At 38.4% G+C, this 23806-nt stretch overlaps 1 protein-coding gene across 2 annotated transcripts in view; it reads right to left on the reverse strand.

Moving 5' to 3' along the window:
- The window catches only part of TENM1 (teneurin transmembrane protein 1), a gene marked incomplete at both ends in the record, with an annotated part of 228455 nt that overhangs the window by 145527 nt on the left and 59122 nt on the right, over positions 1–23806 (reverse strand). The gene's annotated exons all lie outside the window — the stretch shown is intronic.

Genomic DNA, 23806 nt, shown 5'->3' on the forward strand with positions numbered 1-23806 from the left:
AGGAAACCCGGGAGCTTACTGCTTGGAAAACACTGGGAGAGCATTGGGGATGATATACGATTTAATGGGATTAAAGGACTGCGAGAATTGTGCGACCGATCACATTAACTCAGGTGTCTGTAAGCTGTTAGTGCAGTGTGAAATAATTTAAGATATAAAGCCCTACTGAAATGAAGACTATTAGATACAGACACACTCTTCAGCACTGTAGTTAGAGCAACAAAAGAAAAAAAAAAAAAGAAGATATAACTTTCACTTAATTTGTCCCAGGATTTTTGGGGAAATAAATAAATCCAGCTGACATTGAATTGCTGCACCTACACCATTTGATTTCATGAGGTATAAATCTCATCTAAGAAGAGCATTGAAAGACACAGACACAATATAAGAATTAGCCCAGCACTTCATATAAAGAGAGAAATAACGGAATAATTCCTACCACCTAATAAATGCCTCCCATAAAATAAGGTCAACACATTTCACCTACCTTGGCACAGCACTTGTGAAATGATGGCTGGGAGAAGGCCATCTCACAGGCTGTCTGAATGACCCACCTACCTGCAGAAGCTGAAGGCAGGAGGGCAGGGCAGCCCAGGGGTCCCACCGCAGAGCAGGCGGGGATGGGTGATGGGGACATGGTGCGGGGACACCTGTGGCCCTGCCCCATGCGAGCCCGAAAAAATTCCCTGCAAGGAACTGCTGCTGCCACCCATTTACAACACGTGCTTTCCTGAAATTATGACATAGTTTGTCTTCAAGGTGAAGGATGAAAACATGCCCCTTCCCTTCTTGGAGTAGCTGGCAGAAAAACAGCACTTTTTTTCCTCTGTGACAGCCACAATTTACCCCAATTGGAGGAACAAGGTTGTTCAGTGCTCCACATAAGCTTCTCTATGCTGTGGTAAGCAAAGCTGTCACGGATTTGGCCCAGGCTTAATCCTTTTAATTTCATTGATCTTTTATCAAGGCAGAATTCTTACAGTTGCATTAGGGTTTACACTGCTATATTAGTTTGCATATACCAGAAAAGCATTTCTAAGCATATTAGAAAATTGGAGGCCTCAGTAAATTAAATCACTGGAGTCAACAGTCCGGAGCTCTGAAATAATCTGCTAAGACACTTTCATATAATAATTAATCTCAGTAAATCCTGTATCCTGCTATTTTAGAATTGAAGCTACCGAAATTTTGGATATATCATTTGACGTCCAGCATCCTCAAGTATTTGATCAGTGACTTTCTCAATCTTGTATCCAGTCTACAGAAGATTTGCAGGATTACCATGCACACTACAGTTTGTGTGACACACAATTCAATGGTCTTACTGCTGTCCTGTCAGTTAGAAAATCACTGCCAGGAAACACAGATAGATGCTATAAGGTGCTTCAAAAGCTCTGCAGTAAACGTTGAGCATCCAAGGTGACTGCTTCTCTAGGTAAATGGGAAAAACCTGTGGAATCAGTATGGCAACACACCTTTAAGTTCCTTTCTTCCCCTTTTACTGCCCCTATGCTGTCAACAGCTACCATTTGCTAATATTTTTCTTTGCTCCATGCAGTAGGCTGGAGCCTACTGCTTTGTGAACCGTAATGTATTTCTGGTCGGTGGGGTACGCAGTATCTCCCAGTGCTATTTCTCACAATAAATTAATGCACCAGATTTCCTGGGGGATTCCTTTTTAATTATCACACTTGTCACCCTTTCCTGCAGCTACTGGCGTCAAAGAAAACCTCACATCACATTCGGAAGTATTTTGGTGATTTGAAGACAGGTCTTCCCGCATTAGACCTTTACTTCAATGAAGCACTGAGAATTCATCAAGCTGAGAATCTGGCCTGAGTTTCCTATTAGCTTTTACAGACTTTCCTAATTTTCCCTATTTAGAAAAGTTATTTTTGTTTTGCTTGAAACTAAGTCTACATCTCATTAGCTTTATTTTTATACCTCAAACACTGTTGCTTGGAATATAAAACAGCACTGTATCTAAATCTGCACACTCACAATTCTGCAGGGCCCCGACTAAACAGTAGGTTCTGTAAAATAATTTCTGTAAAATAATGCAAAATAGTAAAATAATTGGAAAACTATTTGAACACCTGAAAAGAGAAACTACACAAACTAATCTGTCTAAAGTCACAAAGTTTCCAGTGTATGAGAGCAATACAGAAATTAACTGAACTATAATTTTTTTATCCTACTGCAGCATAATGCCACCTATCCACAAGAACACCTGCTTTTATTTTTAATGATTGCTTAAAACGTTTAAAATTTTTTAGACAACAAAGTTTATGTATGCTATGCAAACATAACATTGTTCCCAACGTGTTTATTGACAGAGTAGAAGTTTGAAGTAATCTAAAGATGCAATGACAGAATTTCATCTCAGTTTCCACTTACAACGATATCCTACAGATCAGATTCTCATCTGAGCAATATGCAAACAAGAAGAGGTGCTCCTGGGCCTCACAGATGGACTTCCTGTCAAAGTTGTACTGTTCCCACCTGCACATGAACTTAGCTTTTATTTATTTCCTTATTATACAGTCAGAAAAGGGTTCTTTAGAATACTTAAGTTTATTCTCCTATCTTTTTTAAGAGTTCTCTCGTGTCCAAGAGCATGTCTAGAACTTTCCTGTTTTCCAAAGGCATAAATATGACATTCTGCTCTCTTGGCACTTCCCTGTTGAATACTGGATCTGCTTTAACTCACACATTGCCCATCTACTCCACAAACTGCACTTAAACTTCTTTTCAGTCCCCCTTTTTAAGGATTTCTCTTTCATTCTTCAGTAAGTGTTCATGTGTTCATCTTTTTTCTTCTGAGACAACTCCCTAAATCAATGCATGTGATCCAAAGTAGAGAATACTGTATTGATGCTAGCTATAAAAAAAGGAGAACTCTCATTTCAAGGATTTTCACTCACTGTCCTTTCTTTTAAGCTTGATAGGAGGAGTTTGGTTATGTCCTGAATGTTTCTTCATCTTTACTTCTGAATCATTCCTTTGGATTGCTCTTAATCAGTTTTGAATACAACCCACTTTGTAGCAGTAGAATAACAAGGCTCAATATTCTGCAGCTAAAGAGTGCAGACCTAAACAGCTCCTTTCTAGCTGTTGAGTTCTCCTGCTATTGCTTTTTCCTTCAGGGAACACCATAATTCATATCTTTCTCTTCTAGTAAGCAAGCATTTCTTTCCTACAACAAGAGGAAAGGTCATCCACTTGGAACTTCCCTTCCTTGGTCTTGCTGGGCTGCTGGGCTGCCATTCTGTGGCACAAACCAACAGACAACAAAAGCCTTCACATCTACTCATTTTCCCCAAAAGTGAGGATAAAATGCCTTCATTATCTGAAAGATGCAGCAGAATTGTTTTAGAGTCTTGCAAAAAAAAATGAAATAAGAAACTTTAGCTACTACCCAACACAACTGTTTTTGAAAACAAGCCAGAACTTTGGAAACCATTTTCCTAACAGTTTTGAAGCATACTTTAGAGTACTTCTCAGATCCATGAAGTAAGAAAGAGTAATTGAACAGTTTTATCATTCACTGACAAGACTACAACAGCCTGCATTGTGACAAAGTGAAGTATATCAGAAAGAACATATTAAAAAGTAATGAACCTTAACAAGTTTGCATCTAACCTATAGTACTTCCAAAATATTTTCATTTTTTCAGTTCCTAAATTCATTACTTACTGGTATGTTTTATTCTACCAGGCATGTCTCAGCTGAGTAAAAATTAGTTTGCAAGTCATTATTTAATGAACTAAATAGCAGCATGTGCTCAGAGATGTTAGTGTAGGTTTCTACTCTATGGGTATAGTACTACTCAGTTACAAACCAATCAGTAATTTTTTATTAAGTGGAGGTGAATTTTAACGATCCTATTTATGAAAATAAAGCCTTGGAACAGGTAAGGTATGTCTGACAGAAGGATCTTGCCCAGAGTCTTGCATCCAATCCACATAAATGGGCATTGAAGAACTGGGAAACATTCTGCAGAGAAAACAAGCTCAGTGCTGAACACTACAGTAATAACCACAGAATAAAAAAATTCAATTTTACAATGAAATGCATGTACTGGGTCTAAGCAGACAAACTAAGAATTAAACACAGCCCTTAATACTGCAGAGTGCTACATGTTAATACTCCTATTGATCTTGTGCAAGTCTTTACACCCTTTCCTTCCATTCCAGATTCGATTCTATGAGATTATATCCTCAGACTTATTTTTCCACAAATGTCCTAATGGCCTTTCCAAGTCCATCATTATTTGTTATTTCTCTGAATCCCTTTTGTTTATCCTGTGATATATTTTGAGAAAAGGCAAATATATTAAAAAATGTAAATTAGATTGCTCTGTTGATGTGTAGATTTGTGCTGTATTTTGATAATCTCCTTTGCACTTGCTCCCTCAGACACAGCTTGGTGTTTAAATGGCTTACTATATTTGCAAAATGCTTTGCTTCTAGCACTTTTTCAGAGCACTAAATTGTGAAAGTATCTTTAATACCAATTTGCCCTTACATTATAGTTTTGCTCTATATACATTCAGTTTTTTCCCTCCATCTTTTACTCCATAAATCCACCAGAACATAAATTATCAAACATCTCTGAAGAATTCTACAAACCATTTGGTCTTATGCAACATAAAGATTATAATGCAATGAAAGCTTACAAACTACAGGACCCATGGAATCAGAGTCCACATAGTAAGCAAGAGAGAGACCTCCAGAGACCTCCCTGTCACAGGACGTCCAGACAGACTGATAGAAGGAGAGAACAACTAAGCAAAGTACATAACTTGGGGGTTCTGAGCCCTTTATGAATCAGTATGGATATAACCTGATATAGTCAAGACTAGAATTTTGCACCACAATGCCAACTCTAATTGCAGAATGAACCCAATGTATCATGATTTAGGGGCTGTACAGAAAATACTGGGCAGCACGTCCAAGGAAAAATTAACAGAGGTCGTAGGCCATGTGTTTTGAACAGCCCCAATGAACACAAAATACAGTCAGATTTGTATTATGATGATGTAATGATATAAGACAAATTTGTTGTATTTAAACACAGTCAAATAGTCCACTGTGTTCATAGAAGTCCCATTAAATGTTTCCTGGATATTCCTTCCACATTAGTTCAATTCACTTGAATCCCTTACAGTCATTCATACACACTAACAGTGTCTATCCTGTGATTCCTAGATCACTTTAACAGGAAAAAAAGTGGTGACGTAAGAATACTGACAATTTCTCAATGCCAACTTGCTTCTTCTGCTTTTTCTTCAGCACAGTCAAGTTCAGCCATGTTGAGAAAGGAAATACAGACATTCAACTCTTTCACAAAAGCAAGTAACATTTGTGCTGAATGATGTACAGCCTCTGTGCAACCCTGTATATTGGCCACAAGGAAGATAGGAACTTCATATGAACTTTTGCAGAACATCTTTTTCTATTTTTACAACAATAAAAACTGTACTGTGACAACATTTTGTAAACACTTGCAAAGAACTTCATTCTAGTGAATTTTATGAGAATACAAAGACCTACTTTCAAACACCAAGGTAAAAAGGAAAGCAAGTCTTTATTGTGCTTCTACAGAGGTCAGTATTTTCTCTTTCTGTAACTCTGCTTAGCATACTCTCTTGTGAAGCAGTGCTATATTCATCTAAAAATCCTTCTGAAGTCCACATTTATTTTGGAAGATTAATATAAAACATTATTTTAATTTACATTTTTGGTCTCTTTCAAATAAACAAATGCTGGTTTACTTAAGGTGCACTAGGACTTTGCAAGTCACAGTATAAATGATTTTACATGCGTATAATACTGGTATCAGTACCTTACAACATTATCTGCTCTTGATCTAAAACCTTCTTGAAATCCCTTCCAACCCAAGCCATTCTGTGATTCTATGAAAAATCCAAGCTACAGAGAGTATAAGGGATTTTCACTAGCAGGACTTCTGTATTTGGGCTGTTGCTGTTGTCATGAGGGTGATGCTGCTGGGCTTCATTAGTAGCGTGTCAAAAGCAGAAAAAACAAAAATACTGGAGACCTCGCAGCATTTTGGAAAGTAAGAAACAGCTACTTCAGAATTGTCTCTGTAAATAAACTGTTTAGGAAAGATGTGGGAGAAATTTTCTCACCAAAGAATGGAGGTTTGTACTCATTAGAGAAGGGAAGGCAGTGATTTATCACTAGGGAGCTGTCACACAGCAGCCCTTTCTAACTTTGCTGATAGGATGAATTTAATAATATTCTCCCTTTCAAGATTCAAAAGATCCTGGCATTTGTCTTTTTTGCTCACCGTATGCCTAGCTTGTCAATTTCTACTTTGTAAAATTCTTGTAACAAGACTGATAAGATTCTTTTTTTTAGATGTGTGGGTGGAAGTGTTTTTCTTATCTTTCTGATGATACAAGTGTTAATATACTCAAATCCAAAGAAGTGCTCGTGTGCCCAAAGCCTTTTTTTTTTTTCCCCAGCTATATCAGCTAGTGCAATAAAATACATTACCTTTCCTGACAAACTTTGCCTCACTTAGAGGCACTTATATCTGTAGACCATTAGAGCTCCAACAGCACTACTCCTCCTTAATTAACTCCATCACTCAGTGTTTTAACTTGGGAGTTTGACTGCTGAAGTAGAATAATTTTGGACATAAACATTGCACTGTAAGGTGCCATCTCTGTGCTGCAGTTTGTAACCAGCAATGAGTTTCAGGTTATAATGCTTTGTAATATGCAAGTTTAAAATGTTTTCATGCAGAAGCACCTGACAATATAATCACACTGAAGGGTGTTTGTAAAATATAAGCACTGCCAAAAGGGAGCAAAGCATCACAGCTCCTGAGGTGCTTTTATTCTGCTGAATTGCCTGAATTATAGCTTTACTCTATGGTATTTCTTCACGTGTCTGTAAGTATCAGTATCCTGTTCGTATAATATTTATATGCAAAACATCACATTTACGTGAGATGCGCACATGTACATCAATTAACATGACAACTTAGAAATGAAACAATCTTACTCAGTCCCTTCATGTCATTTTGTTGCAGGTGGTAAAGAGCAGACTGGAACGGATCCATCATCTCAAATCTCCTCGTAAATCATTACAGCATGTGCAGACATGATAGGCCTGTTGGTGTCTGAGTCACAGGGGTCAAGGAAAGAACACGGGGGGAGGGAGAAGAAGCACAGCACTCCAGGTACAATGGAGAACAAGAGAACTGCCTCACCAACTAGCTTGGGCTTCCAGAGGTCTGTTTGGCAGATCAAGCAGCTGCTGGTACAATTAATATCACACAGCATTCACACAGAGGAGGTGATTGACAGCCCTCAGTCAGCTTAAAGGCGTTATTTCAGGAGAATGCATAATCCCAGCCCTTACTTAAAAGCGAGGGGTTCATTCAGTATCACAAGTTGTGAATTCTATTGGTGGTAGATCACTGGGGACATTAGAACCACTATGCTAAAACAAAGCAAGGGAGATTATGGCTTACACAGTAAGCCTGGCTTTACAAGAGCCTGACAATTGCAGGTAGCCTGGCAGCAAATTTTTATGACCTTAGAGGTGAACAGATTTTCATTAAAGAGCAGTTTATGATTGGTAAAATAGGTTGCAAGCAGCCATAGCTGTAAAAATTAATGGTTCCCCAGTTATTGATGGCTTTCGGATGAGTGATATATATTCAAGTTTTGCCCTTTGTGTCATTAAATTCATTAGCTGTGAGGGCTTTTAAAAAGGGATCTATGGGTAATGGAATTAGGAACTATAAATCATACTGAATACACAGTGTATTTAGCCCAGTGGTCCAGTGGAACATGGATACATTAAACCATTTCGTTAACAACCTCTCTATGACAGATGGCAACCTTGCCTCTGACCTACCCCTATGTGTTCCTGCTATTTTGATGCGTTTTCAGGAAGCAGGCCTGCTGAGCTCTAACCGTGTTACAGGCCCAAATACGTAAAAATCCCTGCACTGTTTGAGCTCACTGCACAGGGATGGCCAAGGAGAGGACTTGTCCACTTGACTGCCACAACAGCTTCTGGAGAGACACAGCCCTGCTCAGCATCCCTGCTTGCCACGAGACAGAGCATTTTAGTGAATATAAAACATCCTGCAGCTCTACAGAAACGTGAAAGGATGGTAAGCCCTATTTAAACCTGTGGGTCACACTGGGACACAAGCAGAGCAGTAGCACCGCCTGCCCTGCATGGCTGGGATGACGTACCAGGGATTGCCCTACCTATGGGAACTCACCAAGCTATCACTTGGTTGGCAGCACTCAGCCTTGCTTTAAGCTTCCTTCTGGGTGTAAGTGCCTGAACACTTTGGATTCAAGCACAAATCCCAGGTCCAGCTTCTTCCACTTGCATATGTAAAGGTTTAGTGTTCCAGCTCATTGTATCACACCCAGCACAGCTCCTGACATTATTTTGCAGAGGATAAATAAAAATAACCATCCATTTGTATCATAAACAACGCGTACAAACAAAGGGGCTTGAAGCTTTTCTGGCTCGTTCAGTAATTGTGCTTCTATCCTCATATACTTCATTTTAAAGACAATCCTTTTAGAAAGACTTAAATAAGAGAGCATAGGGAGAGATACAGACCAGTTCCAACATTCATAATATTCCAAAGAACAGGTTTATAGCTTACATAAGAAAATGAAGGAGTCTGTTTTATCCAATAAAACAGCACCCCATATGCTTTTATTATAGATTTCATGCTGACATCAAATCACTTGATAAGAACATCTTTACAAATATTTCCAGTGACTGTTATATGACTGTAGGGAGTATTAAAAAATATATTTATCTGTGGTTATATAGTAACCTGCGGAGGGGAGGAAATAGCTCTGAAATGTGTCTGTAAAGTGGAAATGTGCAGAGTTTAACTATGGCTTTATATGCCAATGTATATATCTACCTCAAATTCATCCAAATAATATTAATTTAGCACTGTTCACAGAATTACCAAGGTTGGAAAAGACCTCCAAGATCATCCAGTCCAACCATCCACCTCTCACCAATAGTACCCACTAAACCATGTCCTTCAATGCAAAATCCAAACGTTCCTTGAACGTTTTTATAAATAAATGTTTTTATCTGTCTCTACCTGAATATATTCAGATACCTTCAAATAAATTAGGAGTATGAACCATTACTCTTCCCAAATGTAAAAAAAAGAGACTTTCACTTTGACTTAGTAAAGGTTAACTTTAAACACAGCTGATGAATTTACAAGCAACAAGAATGTGCGCTTCTTACGGGTCAGGAAATTCTGAAGACAGTTGGTTTTTAATTTTTAAATGCAAATGGATGCAACCCCTCCTATCCTCTACTCCGAGCAATCTGATCTATAAAATAATTTGCACCTAATATATAAATTGCAGTGGGACATTCCCACTTCTTCCAACAATCCTACTGGCTCCCTCTTGGCCAGAGCAGAGAGCTGGTAGTACACCAGACCATTTCCTTCAGCTTTACTTCTGTCCTGCTTCACAGACAACATCTGTCATCCTTCAGCTAACAGATTTCTTAGCAACGAGTTAAGTCAAATGACAGATTTAAAATATACAAGGGCTACTCTAAAACTAGCACCTCCTATTTCACTGTGTTGGCTCACAACACCAGAAGTTGAAGCTAGTGTTATTTCCACAGAAATAAAGGGGAGACATTACTTTTGGAGTGACCTGCACATATATATCCTTTTAAAGGTTCATTTCTGAAAAGAAAAAAAAAAGAAAAAAAAAAAAGGAATAATTTTCAAAATAATTTTCAAATTTCCTAGAATTCTCATTTAAATATTGACTTAGTGTTCTAAATAAGAGAAAAAATGTATTTTATAAATACAAGGAACATGGAAATCCTGGCTGCCGAAGAACCAACAATGTCTTATTTAAGAAGGAGGTTGCATGCCATTGCCAGAGAGCCTAACAGAAAGGTGTTTGTCACTCACCTAATGATTTTACATGGTATCAAATACTAGCTGAAGAATATGCTTCAGTGTAGAACGAGCAGACTGACTGCTTCTGCCTTTTATCCCGAGAGGCAGCAAGTTGCTGTCCCTCGCAGTTCAATCCACAAATAAAAGAAATACTTTTACAAAAAGATCTATTCCTGCCATTGATGCTTGCTAGCATTCTGTTTCAGAATGCTGGCACTTCTCCTATAGCACTACGCTTGCTTGGAGGAAAGACAATGTTACATGTGTAAGTGATGGCAAACAACAAATCGATTATTTTCACAAAGAAAACAAAAACTCCTGTACGGGAAGACCAAATCACAACTCACAAACAGCCTGAAAACGAATGTAACAGACTAGGCGTAAACCCACAAGCTTTCAAGTCAGTCTCTCAAATGCTTACTTAGGTTTTTGCAAGAGAGAGTGTGGATTTTCAGACACACCAACATGCTGACACCGCTCTGCTGAAGCTGCGGCTGTGCCCTACTTCTTTACAAGGGTTCAGGACTTTTAGCTGCACTCTTACACGCCTTTGAAGACAGGAGCTGAGCATCCATCAGGTAGCCCTCAGGTCACTTTGGTACCAACTAATTCAGACAACCAGCTTTAGGAAATAGGTTTTGACAAGCTTCTCCTATTGCTCTTGCTCAACTTCCAAAGGAAATCCGGCGCAATTTAAAATTCACAAAGATGACATCATTTATGGCATTAATAGGTCATAAAAGTTCTCTGTGATCATTTCCTCAGTTAACCTCGATGCTTTTCTAAGTTGCTTTTCATTCAAAGCTTATCTATAGGCAGTTATTTAAATTCTTTGTAACTAAGACACGCATTTTTGAATATTATTAGAAATTACATCTATAAAATATCGAATAAAACCTTCAAAACAAAAGCATAAAGAAGTATCAAGGGTAACATACTTTTTCATAAGAATCTAACCAACAAAGTATTTTAATGAGTGCACATCTATTAAGAGAATTCTCAGGATGCAGTAATTATTATTCATTTTCTAGAATTGTTTCACCATGAAGCTTTATGCTACTACGGGGACTTTAATGTTTATGTTTTGTGACGGCTGCATTGACTATTAAAAAGCAATTTGGCTGACATTTTAAGTCTTTTGTTGCCAGTTTTAATTGGATTGTTCACCAAGCATCAACTCCCCCGTTAGCTGCAAAAATTACAGGCCGACGTCAGTTTATAGTAATGACTGTTTAATGATTTTTATCCTGTCAGTATGCCAGCATCGTATGGATGCATGCATGATTAGTTTCATATCAAGACCTGTAATTAAATAATTGAAACCTAAACAAAGCAGAATACCAAACAGGAACACATCTTTAATAAAGGCTCAAAGATTTTTCAAGACACTTGCTACTAATTAAAAAATAATTAATGTTTTGAGGTCTAACAGTGCAGAAGTTGGTGTCAGAGGAAGAGGTTCTCTGCATCTTTTCCAAATTCATGGCTACAGAAGAAATTTCCCTTTCAGTAATGCAAAGTTGGAGAGCTCACAGCAATGAGTCTTTGCTTTTTGTTTTTTTAAAATTGACTCAAAACTATTCAGTGTTTGTTAGTAGCTGTTTTTATTTGCTTCTGAGACCAGTCCAAGCTTCTTTTAGAATGACAATTTTAAGAGACAACAATTATGCCTCCACTGAAACTTACACCACTTACAATCACAAAATGAGCGTGCAAACTGCAAAAACTGCAATTCTTGCAAGAAAACTATTATTCTCCATTTGGTTCTGAATCCCATGCCCAACTCCTGCATACTTCAGAAGTCCTAATAGTTATAACCAACAGCGGTCTTACAAAGACAACTCTTTCAAAATGTGAAATATTGCTAGAAAGTGAAGAGCAGTGAGCCCAGGGCAGGGCCAGCCCTGCAGAGCCAGTGAGTGCCTTCCTCCTCACCTGGCTACAGCAGAGCTCAGAAGCCGGAGGATTTCTGGGCTCCACACTTCACGTTTTTTTGGCCATGTGAAACAGCTAGGAACTTCCTGTAGGCATTTCAACTCTTGAACCTTTGCATTTTGTGTTCTGACAGCTAGAAAGCTCAGGGAAAAAAAATCACCATCGAAAGAATAAATTTTCAAAGGGTTTTCACTATCTTACTAATAAGCACAGCCGCACTATAAAATCTGGGCTGGGCTGCCTGTCAAACAATGTCTCTATAAACAGAGTTGGGATGTGTATCGATTCCCATTAAACTTAGACCCCAGAGTTCAAATACCAGACTTCATTTTGTTATGCGTTTGGTAAGTATTCAGGCAAATTTCAGCAGTTTATAGCAACTTGGAAGATCTTCTGTTCATCTGTTTTCAGGCTTGATTTTATGGGCTATAGTGACCTGGTAGAAAATGTTAACCTACTGGAAAGTCAATAGATTTTCAAGGTTGCTTCATTTTTATGTACAAAAAGCTGTATTCCTAGCAGAATCATTCATTTTCCTTTTATTGCCTGGATGATGGCTTAAAACCTGTTCTGACCAAACTTCTGAGCAGATGGCTTTATTTGAAAGATTTAGGGGTAAATTGAGGACCCATCTCTTTTCCCAGTTACAACAGCATGATACGGGATTACCTCCATTGATTTCAATTATGCTATTCCAGCTTGATTCACTAGAAATAACCAGAGAACCTTGAACTCCAACCTTTTTGGAGGAATGGTTTTTTTTTTTTTTTTTTTTTTTTTTTTTTTTTTTTAAGTATATATTTAGAAACAGAAAATTTTCACTTCAGAACTCCAGCTGCGAAGCAACGACAATTCTATTCCAGGAAAAGAGGCTCCTGCATTTGTGATTTAGAAAGGGATGATAACTGAATCAGTGTGATATAGGTTGGCACAAACTTATTTAAATCTGTAAATATAAGAGGGCCAGCAAAGGCATGTGAATCAGTAGATGAAGACTTACAAATGCAACATACCTCCAGGTGCTTGCTGAGTTCTGCATTAACTCCAAGTGCTCAGAAAATGGACCTATGTTACGCCAGTGAGCAGCTGGATGAAAACCTCTTTGCCGTGCAGAGCTTTACTAATAGAATGTAACAGTATGAAAAATAAAGCAAAGTTGCACAGAAAGCAAAATAAAGCTAAATCATTATTTATACATGAGGTGAAATACGTTGCTGCTCTTGCCACTTTTTGGGGGGGGGGAGGGGGGGAACACTTAGGCATAAATAGAAGGGATTTGCAAACAGGTGAATAGAATAATGATGTGGAAAACCCACTATGTCAGAAGATGCTAAACAGACTGTGTAGTTTAAAGACAAGCAAGATGTAAATGATAGAGAAATAAGACAATTAGAATTCAATAGGTAAGCAGATATTTACTCTCTCAAAAAAAGTACGATGGATCACTAAGTGAAACTGTTAGGAGACAAATTTAAAACTGATCAAAGGAACTTGTTGTTTTTCTTCTTTTTTTTTTTTTTAAACAATATTTAATCGGGGAAACTGTGAATGCTTTACATATCAAATCCTATATAGATAATTATTCATTCACACAGAGTAAACAGGCAAACCCAAGCGTATCTAAGTTTAAACTCCAAATATAAAGAGGAAGCAGTTTTATATGTATGTTATATATGTATGTTTTATGAATACAAAAAAAAAAACAAAAAAAAACACCCAAAAAAGTCCACTGAATACAAATTCCAATGGAAAATAAAATTTAGACAGATATTTGCTCAGTTTATTTACAAGACTAACTTTTTATCACCTAGAAGGGTTTCATTTCATAGACCTTAACATACCAGTGCAGAACAAAACCTGTACTCATTGCTTGCTTCTCATACCAGCCAGAGAACCCTAACTAAATTCGAGCATTTGGTGGCTTTCTTTTTTTTTTTTTTTCCTATTTGATCAGGTCAACCCTGTTCTACTCAGAATATCCTTGGGGAAATAAGAAATGAATGGCATTTACTTAGCCAAAAAGTCCAAAGTGATCCATTCTTACAATTGAAAACGAAAAACAGATGAACCCTTCAGTCTTGTACCACCAATAATGCAAAAACAAGAGATGCAATACACAATCTGCGGATCTTGGAGTCAGCTAGGTATGGTTCTTCAAATAGCAGTTTGAAACTCACCATGTATGAGGAACCACTGCTACAGCATTTGTTGTGCAGAACAGAGAAGCAGTTCCAGCTGTCCCTCACCCTGATATGTTTCAATTCTGATTTTGAAGCTTAACTGCAGCCCTCTGAAATCCGTAACTCTTAGCAAATACAGTAAAGAGCCTCATACTGACTTCATGACAGCAATGGGAATACCACACTTACACCTGGATGATGTTGTACAATAAGCTTGTAACGAAGTTCCCTGTGCCAAACTCATCTCACACTCCTAAATAACAGGGTAACAAAGGAAACTGGAATACAACAAATAGTGCTTTTCATACATTTCCTTGTCCATCTGCCTTACAGTGCTACAGAACTTGCAAACAGAAGGTAAGGAAAGCAAATGTATCACAGAGATGGAGGAAGGACTTAGGAACAGCACTAGCTGTAGGTACCTTTGACTGAAAAGGGTGGACATAATGGGTGAGGATCAGCAGGCAGTTTCAGCTCGTGTAATTTCAGAATGACCTTTTAAATGTGATTATTAGAGCTGAGTCATAGCACTCAGCTGAAATTGAACTCTTTGGAATTCCACATACTTATAACATACAAATCATAAAGAAAAAATCATTATATGTATCCGAATGGAAGGACAACTCAGACAGTTTTCTTCCTTCTCCTCCAGTCTGCTTTTCACAATGTCACGCTGACAAAAAAGCAACACACCACATATCCATCAAAATAAAGCATATCCTTCCGCAGAAAAAATACCCTGCTGAAAAATGTACAAGTAAATATGTCAGTAAATTCATTCCAAATGAAGAAATAACAGAGTACAAAGATAAAATATAAGACAGCTGTATGCATAGTTCAAAGTGAGATTCTTGGGATGAAAATTTTGCATATTGTAGGAGGGCTTGTAGGGATACTCCAAGGCAGTCTGCAGCCTGTAATGGTCTCCAAAGCCCTAATTTTGTCATTTTTTATCAACAGCAACAACAAAAAGGGAAGGGGGAAGGGAAAGGCACTGTCGTTGACTCAAGCCTGCAGGGAATGTGCCAGCACCATTCTGGCCCTGCATTCTGCGAAGGAACTGCACTGGTGTCAAAGGGGCCACAAAGAAGGAATTGGTACCTTTGCCAGGAACCACCTGGTTCTGCCAAGCCAAAACTCACCTCACCCTTGCAAATTGATTCATCACCTTCCAAATGATCTCTGAGTATGACAGCATTGTGTATATTTATATTTCTCTTCATTGTGAAGTGTTAGTTAGCTCCATTTAACACTGCTGTGCATTATCTGTATAAAACTACTTTACACTACTTTCAGAATGACTCTACCACCATAAAAAAGCAGATAAAAAACAAAGCAAAACTATAAACAACAACAACCTAACAAAAAACGGACCCCACGGCAACAACTGCAAACTCCACGTCTTTGCAGAGATCCAGCAAGGCAATGATACATCTGTTCTATTAGGTTGAACTAATAGAGAATTCTTGTATGGCCAGCGTGAAATTCTGTGCATGTCATCGCTGAGGATGTAAAATCACCTGGAAGATTTCCAGCACAGACTCCATGAATTACAAGAAAATTCTGCACTCGGTAACACCATAAATTCCTGCCAGAGCACAACTGCGTACAAGCGCTCGTGAAGCACACAGTGAGCACAAGCACAAGAGCTCCCTTAATGTGCCAAAAGCAAGGGCGAACTCTTGTCACTGGAGCAGAGCCAAACCACAGAGATGCTCCTTTCTCATAAGTGAGAAGCATGGATGAACTGAGACACTGCCTTATTGTATTTTCCAATAACCCAGCTGAACACAAGGGAGCTGCAAAGCGTGTTCCCTTGTTGGGCACAGTAATACAGTCCTTCTCTCAGTCTCTGTTGTTGCTTTCACTGGTGCAATGAAGCTCTTTATTTTCTGTCCTAAGTTCTTATTGTCAAGCAAAACTGAGCAATGAGCTGAGCAATGAATAGTTGAGCTGACTGCAGAATTTGATTTAATACTCCTATAACACATTGAACATAAAAACGCACTACGGAAGTGCTAAGTCTTATTAGGCCTGGCAATAGTGGATGCAAGGTGACAGCTTCCCTAGACTTGACAGTATTGCTCACCAGAAGACTCCAGTGTGTAATAGCATAACCAGGCATCACATATAATACTTAAGGGTAGAAAAAAGAGGAAGTGCTCCTCCTCACAAATCCAGAAATCTAGCTCTGGTGGCTTTCATCTGAGCATGGGAGGCTCAGCTTTATTTGCTGTGTCTGACACAGAAGTGGAGCTTGAATCCAAGGCACTCATAGCAGACACCTACTACTGAATGCTCCACTCTGCGCCCTTAACAGCTAGTTGGCAGAGGGATTTGAGCTTCTGTCACATAACATGGGAGCTCCTGGCCTCTGCACTGCAGAGCAAGTCTGTCTGTCTTGCTGCTCCAATAAATATTTCATTATTTGTATGTTCTGAAGCAGCTCCCAAGAGACGATTAGGAGAAAGAAAGAGAGATGACTGATGGTGTAGTAGGTACTAGGATATCATTTTCAGTCATCTCCTTCACAGTCATTTGACTTTCCAGGTGAGTATCTTGACAAGTGCTTTGTCTCTGTGAACTTCATGCTCTGATGAAGAATTTCACCTCGGAACAGAAAACTCTTCTTTGGGGAAAAATCATTAGAATTGACATGCTCCCTGAAATGTTTGGGTTTCAGCACAAGTGCAAAGGAATCCGATTTTGCATTTTAAAGCTCTAGCACAGATCTGCAGGCAGCTCTGCAGGGTGAGGGAGAAGGCACGGTGATGGACTTCCCTCCTGCAAGCAGCAGCAGAATGCTTCCAGCAGAGAGGATGGCTCAGGTGAGATGCAGATGGCCCCATGTCTATCAGTTGGGGAGGCCACCAGCTCTTCCCCTCACCACTTCTTACTGTACCTACCAAAAGTAATGCAAAAAGAAAAAAGGAAAAAAAAGAAGGTAGCCAACAGGAGCTTTTTGTCGATTTCAGTGGGAACTGAGTAAAACTCGAAGTGCATAATTTCAAATCCATTTAAAACAGTGAATAACCAATTTAGCAGTTTTCTTCATATAGATGAAAAAGACTCCATGAATGCTGAATGTATTGACGCACTGCTGATGCCACAAAGACAGACTAATCTACTGTAGAGCCCAATAAAAGTCAGATACCTGGTAATCTGCCTCTTTGTCAAGCAGTGCTCCCTCTAATCTCATACAGGAGAGATAAGAGACAGCACGGAAAGCTAAGAGGACAGCACTTTAGCCTTTGTTTGAAAATTTCAATAGAGAACATTTTTCAATACACTAAATGGGTTCTATTCAAATGCAGCACGAACGTAAACGGTGTCTAGTTCAGTGCGCATGGTGACCTGCCCCAGTTTGTAGGTGAACAAAAGCATAAAAGCAAATGATACAAGTTCCATTTTGCTCTCCAATATTTCATTAGGGAGCTAATTAAACTGGCTGCACTCAAATGCAGCACATAAACAATATTATACATGAAGGGGAGAATTTCTGGGTAGATATTAGCTGATAGCACTGACATAAATGATTTTTTTTTTCCTTTTCTCAACAGTTAGGAACAAAAAGCTTTTTCCCCATTACCTCATCCTAAGTAGTTTTTCAAATCGAGCCCATGTTCACACTCACGCTGTCACTGATAATGGATCTTGTGTCAAATAAGAACAGAGTAAAGGACTTGATAATAAGTGCAATTATAAAACATCAAAAATGGTAGATCAAAGTGGATTTCCTTTATTCCACTGTGTACAGTCACTTCACAGCTTCTCAGTGTTCCTGTCATGTGGTCCTGACAGGATGTATTAATTTTCTCTATTATCATAGCAACAAGAATGGCACACTTCAGAAAGCAGCTGACAAATGCAGCTCCTCATTATTACTCTGTCTTACTTTTATTCATTTTGTTTATAAAAACACTTTTTAAATCTCCTTCTCCTGAGATTCTCAGGCATGATGATAGCCATCAAACGGTTGATAGCCTTGCGATAAACAAAGCCCAGGGACAGTCTGAAGCCTTCTGAGCACTGACAGTCTCCGAAAAAGAACTGAGTTACAACCTGCAAGACTTTCAAAACCAGTAATAAGTCAACATTAGGAGAACTTGAAAACTTCAGCTAACCATTCCCACTCTAATTCATTTTAGAAAGGTATCCATTTTCTCTACATTTACTAAATTCTGTATGGGAATTTACAGCAGAGATTGGTAATTTAACATACAGATTGCATTCGAAGAAGTAATAAAGCACAGAGTAGCGCAAAGCTCAGTTCCATTCCTCCTCTCCTGCCCCATGGGTGCTGCGACAGCTCCTGGCAGCTGCTCAGCTTGGTCAAGGCAGTGACAGCCAGATCCTTCTGAAGGGAAAGGTACATGGCAAGAAAAGAGTTTTAGAGCATTTTCCTACAGGAGAAAATACGGTTAGAGGCATTGAGCCGGTGGCCTCATCAAGAAATTATGCTTAACTCTCCAAATATGAAAAGCTCACAGAAATGTTTTTTTTTTGAGCTGATTACAACATGTTGCCATTGCTCTTGTTAATATCCAAAGGAACACAGAATTGAGCCCAAACTGTAAACTGCGTAATATAAACAAGCTTAGCAAAATAAAGTTCTGAAGCAATACACTGTCATACAAAATTGCACGCCTCTGTTGAAGTGAGTAAACCATAACAATTTGTACTAAGCGAAAACTTAATATCCACACTAAAAAATGAAAATGATTATATTCAACATGTAGAATTTCATAGGATAAATTCTGCTTTATACAGGCATGCCAATTGAAGCACCACATCCAAAGCCTATAACGTCACCCTGAATTTAGAGCATACTTGCATAGTATTGACTTTCATGACTGGTTTGAAAGGGTAACTCTAAATTCTCTACAGCAGTTGTCTACAACATGGCTCTACACAGCTGGAAATAAACCGAAGTATTATGCCATCCTGCCGTCACAAAGAATAACTACCTTGAATATTAGTACAAAAGTGGATGCAGCAGTTTCACATCCTATCATGAATATTGCGGCAATGATGCGTAGAAGTGATTTACATCTTCATTATTCCTAGAATGTAAGAATCGCTATTACTAGCGCTTTGTAGAGTCATTTGCCTGCATTTAAGCAAGTTATGATTAATGTAATTTGAGTAGAACGCATATTGGACAGATAGATTATAGCCCTGCTGATATTGTATGTACAATAATTAGTACTGTGACAACAGCTAATTATTTTTAATTTTAAAGCTGAAGGATTTTATCTGCAAATATTGTGGCTGTAGTTAATAGATCAATCCTTTCCGCAGCCAAAACAAGGTGACAGAAGTGATGCATTAAGTAAATGAGTAATTTCTTATCAATATTTAAAAGTAATGGAGCGCCAATCAATAACAGCACTAGACATTTAAAGCGCCGCTATTAAGTATTACTGACAAAATTAGTATATAAAGTATCCACATCACCAGCTCACCCAGGGTGCTGCACAGCACAAGGGAACTTACTAAACGACAATTGAAAACATAAAAACTACCTGCTTTAAATTCAAGAGAATTGAGGTACTGAAACGCTGTTTCAGCTGCATGGAAGACCATCTGTCTGAGTAAGAATTGGAGTGAAGAAAAATATTCTCAGATGAACCCAAACAGAATTACCTCATTGATTTTGACAGTAATAGTCTGGAACAGCATGTCCAAATCATATGGTCTGCAGTTAATATTGGGACCTTCCTTACCTGCTAATTACCACACTAATGTTCTGTATAGCATGATCACATACATCTAAGAATTCAGGTAGCAGAACACCAGGGAAACGGTGACATGTCCAGTTAAAAATGAGCACCAGGTTTACTTTGGCCTGGAAGCTGTCAGCTTAAAATATTCAAAAAAGAAAACAATAAAAAATGTGCAGCTTTGGGAAAGGAGATCTGAGAGCTTCCAAGAGCCAAAAAAGTAAAAAAGCCGTTCACTGGCACGTGAAGATGTCACGCAACATCCAGTAATCCATAATGGGCAATGAAGTACTTATTCCAATACGAGGCACTAATCAGCTATAGGTATAATATGGGAGAAACTAATAGCACTGGGGAGACTGCTTCAAGCTTTCACATCTGCTTTTTCTACCCCTGGAGAGTCCATCAATCACCAAGTAACTGGTTTATGCACAAACTGCAGCTACCAATGATAGCACTGCATAGCAAATTCTAAGGCAGCCTGCCTTTGTGCTGAAAGACCCTATGATGTGGGTCCAAGCTGTTGCCAAACGGGTCAAACCCCAACGTTTTGACAGCTTAAATCAATACAAGGTGGAATGGAGGAAGGCAAACAATATTTATCATCCCACTGTTCTGAAATAACGAAAGAAAGAACAGAAAACACGGGATAAGTCTAAGTAAGAGATTTTCTTAAACCCACTTATCCATTTTCCTTGGAGCTCCTTTATCCCCAAAGAGAACGATTTCATGCTTTTATACAACTGAGAGGAACACTACTCTACTTTAAAAGAAAGCCTCATCCCGTCAGTATCGCCTCCGCAATGCTCCTGGGGGAGCAGGCAAAGCTGGAGGAAGGCTCTGCCTGCAGACTGATCCGAATTTTAGAGGAGTCTTGGGCATGCTCCATCTACATCATTCTCTGGGATTGGAGCAGCACACTGATTTTCTTTCAGCCCTTTCAATTTTATGGCAATACAGAACATTAATAATTGATGTTCCATTGATTTGGTTATTTTCTTTAGGAAGTTGTACAGTTCTTCCACAGCTAAGAGCTGCAGAATGTTCCCCAATGCATTCATTTTTAGCATTACTCCTCTGTTTCACTTTGAATCAGTTTATTAGCCTTAATTTGTACCCTTGTGCTTAACATCAAGGAAGTTACTTTTTGATTGACTCTGAAGAAATAACCCTTAAAACCAGAAACTAGCAAACAAAAGCTTTCCCAACAGAACAATATTTAAAACTTAGTGATACTAGAACAAACTTCTTGGTATCATTCACTTGAGTGGTAATTGCTCAGTGGAACAAAGAACCCATTTCTAATAGAACACTAGAATACTCACGTCCCTAGATCCTTTAAGTGCTTTTGGTATCAGATTAAATATTAATACAAAATAATCTGTACTGCTATTCAACCATTTCTTGCATTGCTCATCTATAAGGGATCACAGAATGGAGCAGATGAAAGACTGATGTCAATATTATAAAATACTTACATACAAATACTTATAATACAAATACTTTGTTTTTCTTTGAAGCCAGTCAGTCTTTACACAACAAGAGAGGGACTCATCTGCTGGCCCTTAAGATTTTCTTGAGCTTCTACATCTCAGAATCTCCACAAGGTATAAAAAACAGTCAGAAATGTAAATATTGTTTTTATTAGACAGAAGTTCCATTATGTCAAGAAGAACCTAAGAAAACCCATCAGGAAACTGCACCTGAACATGCAGAATGAGAGATATGCAAAGCTGGCAGGAACAAGCTTAATTTCAAGGTAAAATTTTGCTATGAATCTAAAACAGGCTTATCAGAAGACTTATGAGGCGTCTGCTCTCACCGCAGTGATGCCTGTTTCCCTAGCTAACCCATATATACACACCTGTACTGAGCTGCAGCAGAGAGGACCCCAGCTTCCCTGCATTCTGTGAAGTCTGGGCCACGTCTCGTGTCCTTCAGATATCCAACAACATACAGGCTTAAGTCACATGAGGTGACTAAAAGCAATCCGACCCAAACCCCAGTCTCCATGCTATTACCCAGTAACTTCTCTCCACACATCCAAGCCTTCAGAAGCAAACATCAGCTTGAAGCCCGATAGTGATAAACATTGAAAGTGATAACAGATATCTACAAAAGAAGCTAAACTAGTAAACCTCATGAAAAAGTATGGGTGGTACCACTGTATTTCAGTTGATTTTAATGTTTCTCTTTAAATTACAATTGGCACTGACTGCACTACTTATATGTTAATGAACAACACCTGGCCTCAGCTGGATATAAAGAGGCTGGTAACATTTTCTTCTCACCTCAGCAACAAGTAATTGAACACGTACAGTTTTACAGAGCTAAGCTTGCCAAATAAAAAGCATCAATAATTAGAGCAATGTGTAAGCAACCTAACTTATCTGCAAAAGTACAACGTTACAGAATTATGTTTCTGAATTATTGAAGAACTGGACCGAAACTAAATCTGAAACACAGGGATAGGAGAGAAGCCAAAACAAGAGAAAAAAGACTGACTCAGTTATCTTGTAAACAGGATGAAAAAACGCCCCACAATTCTGTCTGAATAGATAATCTCCTGTATTTTCCTTATAACAAAGGCCAGTCTGCTGCAGCACTTAGGGAGGTAAGCACCCTCAGACAACTGCACCGGTGAGAACAACACAGCCATGATGAAGCTCAAAATTTATACCTATCTGGTTTTTAAATAAAAAGCCATCTTCCCACGGAGTTGACCTGGCCCAACTGAAAACCCCATTACTTCCTACTTTTGGTTAACAAGTGAGTCATTTCCAAAAGAGTTACTCCAAAAAGTGTCTAAATTAATTTGTTTCCGCTCTTTCAAATGTGCACTTTCTCAACAAAATTGCAGAAGCTATACAAGCGCTGCTCCTGAAAACAGTCATTTATTCTTGCTAATGACCACATCTCTGGAATTCATTTCAGAACAGCAGCTCTTCAGCATCTCACAACTGGAAGACATGACAAAAGCCAGAAAACTAAATGTTATCGTATGCCTTACCCAATTCCAATGACTCCAATCTTTTCCAACTAACATTATCACTCCCATTATAGACGGCTTGAAGGATTCTACTTCTCTAGATCAGAGAAAATATAATCACTTGGATGTGTTTTAGAGAGTTGCTTCTTCTGTCTGATTCTCTAACAATTCTAACTGCATTTCCATAATAAAAATGTACATTCTGAAAATATTTGAGGTAAAAAAAATGTCCTCTTGAACAGAAATACAAGTAACATATAATTAGCTGTATGTTGCCTATTGTATGTTGTTTTAAAAAACAGTGCCTTAATTACTGATTTTTTAAAATGTTCTGATAAGGAAAAACCTAAGCATTATAGTAGCTTGAATAACTACTGTCACATGTGGCATTTGGCAGAAAACAACATACACAGAAAAGCTAAATCCATTCAATGGCACTACTCAATATGAACAAGCCGTACCTATGACATGCAGACAGCATTTATATATTAGGAATATTTGTGTACAATAAAACTCAGCTCATGAAGATTTTCTTCAGAATAACCAAATACAATTTTATTTAACAATACTGCATACAACAGAACAAAAGCAAATTCTGTAAGACATGAGATTCAAAAGTGGAACATAACCTAAGGGGACTTAGTCTGATAATGCTTTGAACAGAGGACAGAAAAGGAAGATGTGGTTAAAAGAAAGGGCTGAGCATAGCTGCAGGAAGAATTGCCATGTTTAATTTAGAAAAGATGGGCTCCAAGTCCAAAGTTACATTTTAACAGATACTTCAATTGGGCTTTAGCACCACACCTTAGGGAAAAGAAGGTCCACAAATCGTGATACGCATAAAACCAAGGTGCACAATATGAAAACAAACACTGTTTGTTCGCCCTTTTTCTGAACTAGTGGGAAACGGTGCCATCCATAAACAAGCTCTGTGATAGAGTAATTAATTAATACAAAAAAGACATAGATGTTGGAGGGAAAACAAGGACTGCAGGAGGAAATGCAAGTACTGCCAC

The sequence above is a fragment of the Tetrao urogallus genome (genome assembly GCF_951394365.1).
Source record: "Tetrao urogallus genome assembly, chromosome: 13".
Lineage (NCBI taxonomy): Eukaryota > Metazoa > Chordata > Aves > Galliformes > Phasianidae > Tetrao > Tetrao urogallus.